At 36.6% G+C, this 10015-nt stretch overlaps 1 pseudogene; it reads left to right on the top strand.

Annotated features, from left to right (window-relative positions):
• Positions 1 to 6323, top strand: part of LOC140833085 (uncharacterized) — a 137095-nt pseudogene extending 130772 nt beyond the window's left edge.
• The last annotated feature ends 3692 nt before the right edge of the window (positions 6324 to 10015 follow it).

The raw sequence follows: 10015 nt of genomic DNA on the forward strand, positions 1-10015 counted from the left end.
TCAATGTTGTTTACAATGATGAAATTTTCGAGTATATATTGTCTCAAAATCAAAAAGATATGAAATCTAGTTACCAAAATAAATAAAACTCTTATTTAGGAAAATAACTCTACATCAAAACTAAAGGGCACGGACCCCGTGTAGGCCTCCGGGTGAGGGTCCGTGTAGGCTCTGTAAAATTACTCTCCGGAAAACAATGGACACGGACCCCGTGCACAGGTCCGTGCTCGGGTCCGTGTAGACTCAGGTTTCTCTTCCTCAAATGTAATGGACACGGACCCCGTGTACTGGTCCGTGCTCGGGTCCGTTCAGCCTCGCTTCTTCAAAATAATGCTTGATTAATGTTCCTTCGGCTTTCCAACGTGCTCCCATGCATCACGAGCCCTTCTCCCTTGCTTATCAATAATTTGAACACCATGTCCGGCCAGATTCACATCATACTCCCCTTCTTCAAAAAGATTTGTCCTCAAATCTTGCCCCCCTGCACAAAAACGAAGCAAGTTAGTAATAACAAGGACGATATTATCAACATGCTTACCTCTAAGCTCAAGTTTGTAGACGCTATCGTTTGCCCGCTCCCTTAGCACAGGAATTCCCAACATCACCATTGTCTTTCCTACAAACTCATCAACTTTACCAAACATTAAATAACAAATGACACCAAATAACAACAACAAGATATTATTAAGTATCACGAAAATCAGATTCCTCCCCTTCTTAGACCTAGTCAACACACAAATGATATCCATACACGTGTACGACCATAGCTCACTAGGAATAAGACATAGTTCATGCACGATATAAGAATCTAGGCAAAATGGCAATCTCTTATATGCAATGCATGCCTCACAATCCCACTCAACATACCTCTTCATATGCAACCAACACATATAATCATGCATTTTATCAAAGATAAAAACACCACTATATGCATCACTAGTACATAACTCATGCAATGAATATAGAATGAAGAATTTATTCTCCTTAAAATTGTACTCATTATGCACATAAAAATTCTTACATTCATTCATGCTATTTCCAAAGCCATCATCAAACAAGTAAAAATCATGCAAATAGAACACATTAAATGTACTATCCATGTAATCATTCAACTCATCACGTGAATTGAATTCAATTGCACACAAGTCATTGCCATGACAAAGCCTTATCAACTTGACAATCTTTGAACACTCAAAATCAATCACATTTGAATCTAGTCCATTCAATATATCACCACTTTCAATTTTGTGACGCCTCGACAAAATCGTTAACTCATAGTTAGGCCATTTGGACATCACACTTTCAACACTCACCCCAAATTCTTGAGCACAACACAACAATGAATTAAGATAAGGACTAAAATCATACCTCATGCTTGTTGCGTGGGCAACTATGCTTACCTCACGGTGATTGCTCTCAACACCAAATGGATCACCCCATTGCATTTTTACACCTTCCACATTTGCTCGTCCCCTCATCACAACTTCATCATAACCCTGCAAATGAGAAATAACGATGCTCGGGATTGAACCGGCTATATTATCACTAGATATGTAAATCTCATCTTTGTACCTAGGTACTTGGAGAGATTTATACAAAATTAAACAACTCTCATCCTCACTCTTTTCACTCTTTTGGGCCTTCAAATTATATTTCTTTTCTTTTTCTTTTTCTTTTTCTTTGATCTCTTTTTCACACAACTCTTTTTTTTCATCGAGGGCCATCTCACTTTTTTTATCACTCTTTTTTTCGACCATCTCATTTTCTTTTTCTCTCAACTCATAACAAATTGATTCGTCAATACAAATGACATTCGTAGACAGCGGAGCAAAAGAAACAACTTGCACATCATCTAATAACTCACTCTCCACAGCACAACACTCAATACTCGCATGAGACACAATTGAAGTATCAACCTCAACATTCAAATCATCCACAGGTTTGGCTTCAAGGTTGGAAGTGGAATCCACTATCTTCATATCCTCAATTGTACATTGGCTAATATGATGTCCAAACTCTAGACACCAAACACATTGAATATCACAAGTACTAATTTTTGAAATTTTAGATGTACCTTGATATTCATATTTGCTAGCTTCACGTCTCGACTCCTTCTTTGGCGTATCACTGATTTTCTCTCCCAAGCTCCTCCGCCAAGTGGATGTCAAGGACTCCCTATTCACATCTCTCTTACCACCTCTCATATTAATGTGTTTTGGAGCAAATTGCTTCCTCAACACCCTTTTCATCTCATCCCACGTAACTATAGGGTCATCCCAACATCGTCTCCTACGCAATACTAACTTATCCCACCAAGTCGTAGCATAGTCGGTAAACTCACTGCAAGCTCGTCTTACCTTCATTGCTTCAGTATAATCATCCCGGCTCTCAAATACACACTCCATTCTCTCTTCCCACTCAAGGTACACATTTGGATCGGCTTCCCCACTGAAAAATGGAATTGTCATCTTCGTACCACTCAGTCTATACCCTTCCCGGCTTCTATACCACTTATCCTCATCAAATCTCCTATAACGATCCATGTTCAACAACGTATCTCCTCCAACTCTACTACCTCGCCTATTCTCATCAATATACACATCATACATCTCCTCTTCTTCACACCTCCGATATTTTTTTCGTTGAGACTTAAACTCCTTCTCCCACCTTCTATCCAACCCTCCTAACATCGTTTTAAATTGACGTCCGTCAATCATTATACCTGCAAGAAAAAGGTTAGTATAAAACAATAAAGAATAAAGTTTCCTCACCACAAATTCTCACTAGTTACTCCAATGAAAATTCACTCGCACTCGTCTTTTTCCCTCACCACAAAACCTCACAAATCACTCCAATGAAAATTCACTCCACTCAAATATTTTCACTCAAGTGAGAATTCTCAAGGGGGCGCTTAAGCCTCGTGGCTTCCACGTATCAAACTTATGAGATCAATCCTGTGACGTCTGAAATTCGACTCACTTAGACCACACAAGAACAAGCAACTTTGAAAAATTGACTAGAATGCGACTAAATGATAAGGACAAACTTAACGCTGAAATATAAGCGCTAAAATTCCAACAAACACCCGATTCCAAAATTAATATTTTTTTTTCTCTCTTTTTTTTTTCGGGTGAACAGTACCGTGAACAGTAATTCCGGAATGAATAGTGAATCCGGCGTGAATAGTAACTCCGGAAATAATAGTACTCCGGCGATGAATAGTATTCACGAATCCGGCGATGAACAGTAATTCAGGCAATGAAAAGTAACTTCGGATATGAACAGTACGCTACAGTACCGTGAACAGTATTCCGGAAATTGAACAGTAAGTCCGTTCCGTGAACAGTAACTCCGATCGTGAATAGTATATCTGACACGATGAACAGTTCCGTGAATAGTAAATTCGGCGGCGATGAACAGTAAAATGGGCAGATGAACAGTTCCGTGAATAGTAAAACCGTTAATGAAAAGTACCGTCGGATGAATAGTGCCGGCGATGAACAGTATCCACGAATTTTTTTTTTTTTTTTTTTTTTGTAGATTCAGCAACAACGTAGAAATCGCTACACGAAAATCGGTATTGAAATCCTACGAAGAATTGAATGGATACGCTTACTTGAATCAAAAACCTTGAGCTCTGATACCAAATGACGCGAAACTTGATACGAATAAATAGCAAACACGATTAAACAATCGCACCCTCTATTCAATTACGATAACAAGACTCGTGTGTTTTCCCGATCTTTGAAACAAGTAATGGATAGGTGTGATATTCAACTCTAAACTAGCAAGAGTTTAACAACAAATAAACACGAGTATAAACAATCGCGTTTCAAGAGAACCTCCAAAGAACCCGCCCTTGGCAACCCTCGTGATACTCGATTGACAAACGCCACAAAAGATAAATCTTTTGATAAGTTTGATTTGATACAACGCAAAAGTTATAACGAAACTTAAGCTTGTGTTGGGAGAATTCTCAATATCATAAAAGATGAATAATAATCAATGTTGTTTACAATGATGAAATTTTCGAGTATATATTGTCTCAAAATCAAAAAGATATGAAATCTAGTTACCAAAATAAATAAAACTCTTATTTAGGAAAATAACTCTCCGTCAAAACTAAAGGGCACGGACCCCGTGTAGGCCTCCGGGTGAGGGTCCGTGTAGGCTCTGTAAAATTACTCTCCGGAAAACAATGGACACGGACCCCGTGCACAGATCCGTGCTCGGGTCCGTGTAGACTCGGGTTTCTCTTCCTCAAATGTAATGGACACGGACCCCGTGTACTGGTCCGTGCTCGGGTCCGTTCAGCCTCGCTTCTTCAAAATAATGCTTGATTAATGTTCCTTCGGCTTTCCAACGTGCTCCCATGCATCACGAGCCCTTCTCCCTTGCTTATCAATAATTTGAACACCATGTCCGGCCAGATTCACATCAGTTTCGATTCATTGTCAAGTTCAACACGCATTGTACATCACCCGCATCAATAATCATATTCAAATGGCTAAATTGAGCGTTGATTCTCTGTGTCATGCTATACAAAACTGGTCTGGTACGAGTGAGACGACGTCGATGGGCAACGATTCTCGTACGTCGTCGAATTAGAATGCACAACATCAATAAGTTTGTAAACAACAGTTGTTGTACCATTAGAACCAGTAGAAGGTTTCTACGTTTCATGTCCGTCTTCCCACAACACTCAACAAACGAGCAGACATTATTACTCAGTCGCACAAAACAACAATAGTAATTCAATGTTAACAAAAACACAGTTAGTAAAGGGAATTGTGTTTTGTAAATACTCTCTTTCGGCGATATGAGAACTCGTAAGAATTTTATTACAATTAAATAAAACGAACATATGAATTATGCAAAAGTAATGTAGAATACGGTGAATGCACCATTGAAGCCTCAAATGTTGGATTGAAGTTAAAACTCGGTGACGGAATTAAATATTTACATCCGAAAATGAAGAAAAGGTTATAAATTTGTGAGAGAAATAAGTCGGTCAGAAATATAACAACAAATCCTTGAAATAGATAATTTACCTGCAGATAGTACGGAATTTATAAGCAATTTGAGACGCCGAACTGGACTTCAATGGATGATATGTAGTAACCCTCCTGGAAGAACCACGGCGGCCATTTTCAATCCATGCTGACAATTAAGTGAGAAATGCGCAACCACGATGTGAAGTAGGGCGGAGGGTAATTTAGGAAATGAGACAAGCTTCCTCATCTACTGTAGAAATAAAGACTACGAATACCTTCTTGACTTTGGGATTGAATTCTTCCATTTTCACATTTCTACAGTGCGTGATTCACGGGCCCATGGTTATCCCCAGTGGTGTAAAAACTGAACCAAACGTTTGACTAATAGTGTTATCCTACACTAATCCAAAGTACCAAACGCAGCATCAAGACAGAGTAAACTTCCTTTACCACTCAAACCAACGTCCTATTATTTCCTTTTCCCCTTCCCCAAGTTAATACATCTAGAATTTTCCTACGCTTTGGCCCATTTCATTAAGGCCCAAGACACCCAAGTCCCTAACACTAAAGCACATACCTTGTGTTTCTGTCGTTGAACATATGTTCAGCTCCTACTTCATCACCCTTTTCTAGAGTCGTCGTTGAGTAACACTTTTTTATTTGTTTGTTTGTTTATTCGTTTACTTCAGCATCATTGGATAGTTGCAAGAAACAAGTTCTTACGCAACTAGATTAATTGGTCACCGTCGAATGATGCTTAAATGGCACCCATTAGTCAGATTTTTTTTTGGCCTATTTCACTAAATTATTGCTATTTTCTTCTTTTTGGCTATGAAGAAAGGAAGCTTCCTTTCCGTACCATCATCTGTGATTATGGTTGGAATGAAAAGGGAAGATAGATGCAGAGTTTCCCTGCAACCCATACATTAAAAATGCAAATCCTGTCCACTTCCACCCCCTAGGTCTTATCGTAGATATCTTTGTCTAGACCTTCAACTGTTCTTGTAACGGTTTATTTTGTGCTTGTCTATGCAGGCTGTGCAACATGGACATCATATCTCAAGTACAACAAATCATATGTTTTGCACAGTAGATTGCTCATGGAAACTTGTCAAGAAGCAAAAAATTTGCGCAAGATTGTTACTCTTTTTTACCTTGATTGACCACCCAGGGCTAGTTCTCTTCTTTTGAAATGTTCGTTTATTTTTTGACATTTTTCGGCAAGCGATCGTCAGTGAATTAGAATATCAACAAATATTGATACAGTAAATTTATTAGAATGCCTTCATTTTTAAAGTGAATGAGGTGCCTTTTGTGTTCCTTGTTTGCATGCGAACTTGTGATACGTACCAAATTGCTTGAACTCTTATGTCCTAGTTTTATTTGCTATTGCCTGTGAATCCATTTAGGATGTTTAAAAAATTGAATCAATGAATTTCAAATTCATGATTCAAAATTTATTTGGGTTGTTTGAATAGATTAATTTAAGGCGAATTTCAATTTCATCAGCTTATGCACTTTCGTTAGTGATTATCATGGATTTCAAATGCCTTTAAATGCCTCTAAAATTTTTTAAAGCTGTTTTGATTATTATAGTTTGAAAACCTTCGAGAAAATGCCAAGTTTGGAGAAATATTGTCAAGTTTTTAAGATAAAATTGACTAAAAGTAAATTGCAGCTTGGTGTTAAAAATGGTCGAACAAAGTAATTTCGTGGTAGAATGCTTGTTCTTGCTAAGGTGTAATCAAAAGAAATGGATCGAAATTAAGAAAAATTTATGTTTGAATCAAAACCAAGTTCTATCCAAATCTCAAAATGTTAAAATGTTTCCTTCTCTAACTAGAGCTTGAGTTTGGGCATATCTCAAAACATTCGGCATATTTTTGAGTTATTCAACATATCACTCTAAAACAAAGCCTTAAATGGTTTGGAATGTATTTATTTAGGGCCAGTTTGGTTAGTAGGATTAAAGGTGGATAAGTTAATAATGTTTTGTTTGCTTTGATTTATAAACGTGAGATTGATTATCTGTGGGACAGCTTTCACTGTGTGTGTTGGACAATAGATCCAGTCGAAAAATAAGGATAAATCCTATCCCACAACTCCAGTACAGATTTATGTCCTAAATACCCCTGATGTATAAAATCAAATTTGCAATTTATTCCTTACGTCATTACTCATTCTTCCATTTTCTTCGTCAGTAGACTCTTGCCATTGACCGGTGGTGAAGAAAATTGAAGTCGACAGGGAAGTACGAAATCCTCATACCTATTACAGATCTGAAGATTTTGTTGCTTCTTCGAAGGTGAGACCCGAAAAATTTTAGATTTCAAGCTACGTGTGATTTTTGATGTTGGATCTTTTAAATAACGCCTTAGACGGTAGGTTTTTGAGCGATTTCTGTTTTGGTGTTTCGGACTTATGGTAAAAATGAATTGTAGACAAAGATTAATGTTATGGTGGCGTTAGTTTTGTGTGTTCTTCTACTGTTGTTACAAATAATGCAGTTAAAAAAGGCTAAAAATTTTTGCCCCTCGTACGTTGTGATAGACATTGCTAGTCATTTTCTCTTCCAGTGTTGTAAAAGAATTTTTTTTTTTGTAACATACAATATTTTTGTATTCGTAATGAAGATGTACAGAAGTTTTAATTATGTTAACAATTAAAGGTAGGATTTGTTAATTTCTGTATTGGGTTGATCTAACAATTTTTGTATTTGCTAAGTAAGTGTGCGAATATCGGAAGACAGCCTCTAGGTTTGGGGGAGGAAAGAATATTAATGGTTTAATAAATACTATATTAATATGAAGGTATTTTGGTCAATAATACATTTAGCATGATTTTATCCATCTCATTAATTTCACACCACACATGATATTAAAATTATATATCTTATCATATCAACCATTTATCAATCAAATTATTAATGATTCAATTATCACATCCTACTTACCAAGCGAACCATTAATATATAATTACAATCACCGTAATTATAACACATTTTCATTAGTTTTGAGGTCGGTTACATGAATATTATTTATCCAAACTAAGCGATTTTCTCACATGTAATATCTTAAACAAATATCTAAGATATTATCATAACCAATGTTATCTAAGTTTGGCAAAAACTTGTGTGAGACTGTCTTACGAGTCGTATTTTATGAGACAAATATCTTATTTGGGTCATACATGAAAAAGTAATACTTTTTATGCTAAAATTATTACTTTTTATTGTGAATTTTGGTAAGGTTGACACGTCTCATAAATAAAGATTTCTGAGACCATCTCACAAGAGACCTGCTCTCTAAGATTTCAATGGCTTACTCCTCCTATTCTTTCAATTAACTTGTCAATCTATAATATGTCGAATTGAAGTCGTGTTTTGTAATGCCCGAGATTATATCATTTAATCCGAAATTATTTAATTGACGAATTGATGTTATTATGGAAGGAAAAGCCAGGAAAATAAATAAGAAGACATGAGTTATCACTACAACAAAAACGTCAAACGACAACGGATAAAATCCGTTGTCGTAGGCCATTTTCGACTGTTGTAACTGAGGGTGTTGTTGAAAGTGTCTTCAACGACAACGGTTTTGCAACGGTGTTAAACCGTTGTATTTTCTACCAACGACAACGATTTTGCAAGGGTTTAAAACCGATGTCTTTTATACCAACTACATCGGTAGTATAAAAATGCTATTAAAATTTGCGACTGCATTGAAAACCGTCGCAAATGAAAACCGTTGTCCTAGGCATTTTGCGACAGTTTGTAAAAACCGTCGCTAATATTTGTTGCGACGGTTTAGCAAAACCGTCGCCAATCACAGTTGCGACGGAATTACTCCGCAATCCGTCGCTAAATGTAGCGACAGTATTCATGTGGAAATACCGTCGCTATTTTGCGACAGTTTACAGGTCCGTCGCTAATATTTTAGGTAAAATAAAAAAAAATTTAAGAATTTTATAAATCTGTGTTGTGAATTGGTACAATCTTGTAAGAGATAAAAACTTTAAGTGTCATGAAGTGATAAAATCGTATAAAAGATAAAATTTTAATTGTTTTGAAATGGTAAAAAAATCGTGTAAGAGATAATAAAATTTTAAGTGTTGTGAAGTGATAAAATTGTGTAAGAGATAAAAATTTTAAGTGTTATGAAATTGTAAAATCGTGTAAATGAGAAAAATTTTAAGTTTGGTGAAGTGAAGTGGAAGAAAATGGAGTGAATTTGTATGTATTTATATAGAGTGGTGAAAGAAAATGGAGGGAGAATCGGGCGGGGACGAAGTTTTGAAATTTGCGGCGGGTGATGGATAAACCGTCGCTAATTTTAGCGACCAGAGTTTGCATACCGTCGCTACATTGAATATAGCGACAGTTGTCATTGATACGGTCGCAAATAGTAGCAACGGTTCTAGTTTAAACCGTCGCGAATATGAATGTAGCGACGGTATATATCAAACCGTCGCTACAAATGGAGGGATCGAATATTTGAAATTTGCGACGGGTTTTGCCTAAACCGTCGCTAATATTAGCGACAGTTTGTTTAACCGTCGCTAATATTAGCGACGGTTTAAAAAACCGTCGCTCATTAACATTGTGTTTTGTCCTAAAACCGTCGCTAATTAACGTTGTGTTTTCTAAAACCGTTGTCGATTGTCCCAAAATACACACTAATAGACAACGGTTCATGAAACCGTGGTCGTAAACGTTCTACGACAACGGTTTTTAAAAACCGTTGTAGTGTATTATAATACTACAAATTATTTTAAAAAAATTCGACGACAACGGTTTTTAAAAACCGTTGTCGTTGCCCAAAAAAACACAATAATAGACAACGTTTTTAAAACCGTTGTCGTAGGCCAACAAAAAAACAAGCTAATAGACAACGGTTTTTAAAAACCGTTGTCGTAGGCCAAAAAGGACACGCTAATAGACAACGGTTTTTAAAAACCGTTGTCATAGCTCAAAAAAAAACCGCTAATAGACAACGGTTTTTAAAAACCGTTGTCGTAGGCCT

Source organism: Primulina eburnea, chromosome 5 (genome assembly GCF_022965805.1).
Source record: "Primulina eburnea isolate SZY01 chromosome 5, ASM2296580v1, whole genome shotgun sequence".
Taxonomy (NCBI): Eukaryota; Viridiplantae; Streptophyta; class Magnoliopsida; order Lamiales; family Gesneriaceae; genus Primulina; species Primulina eburnea.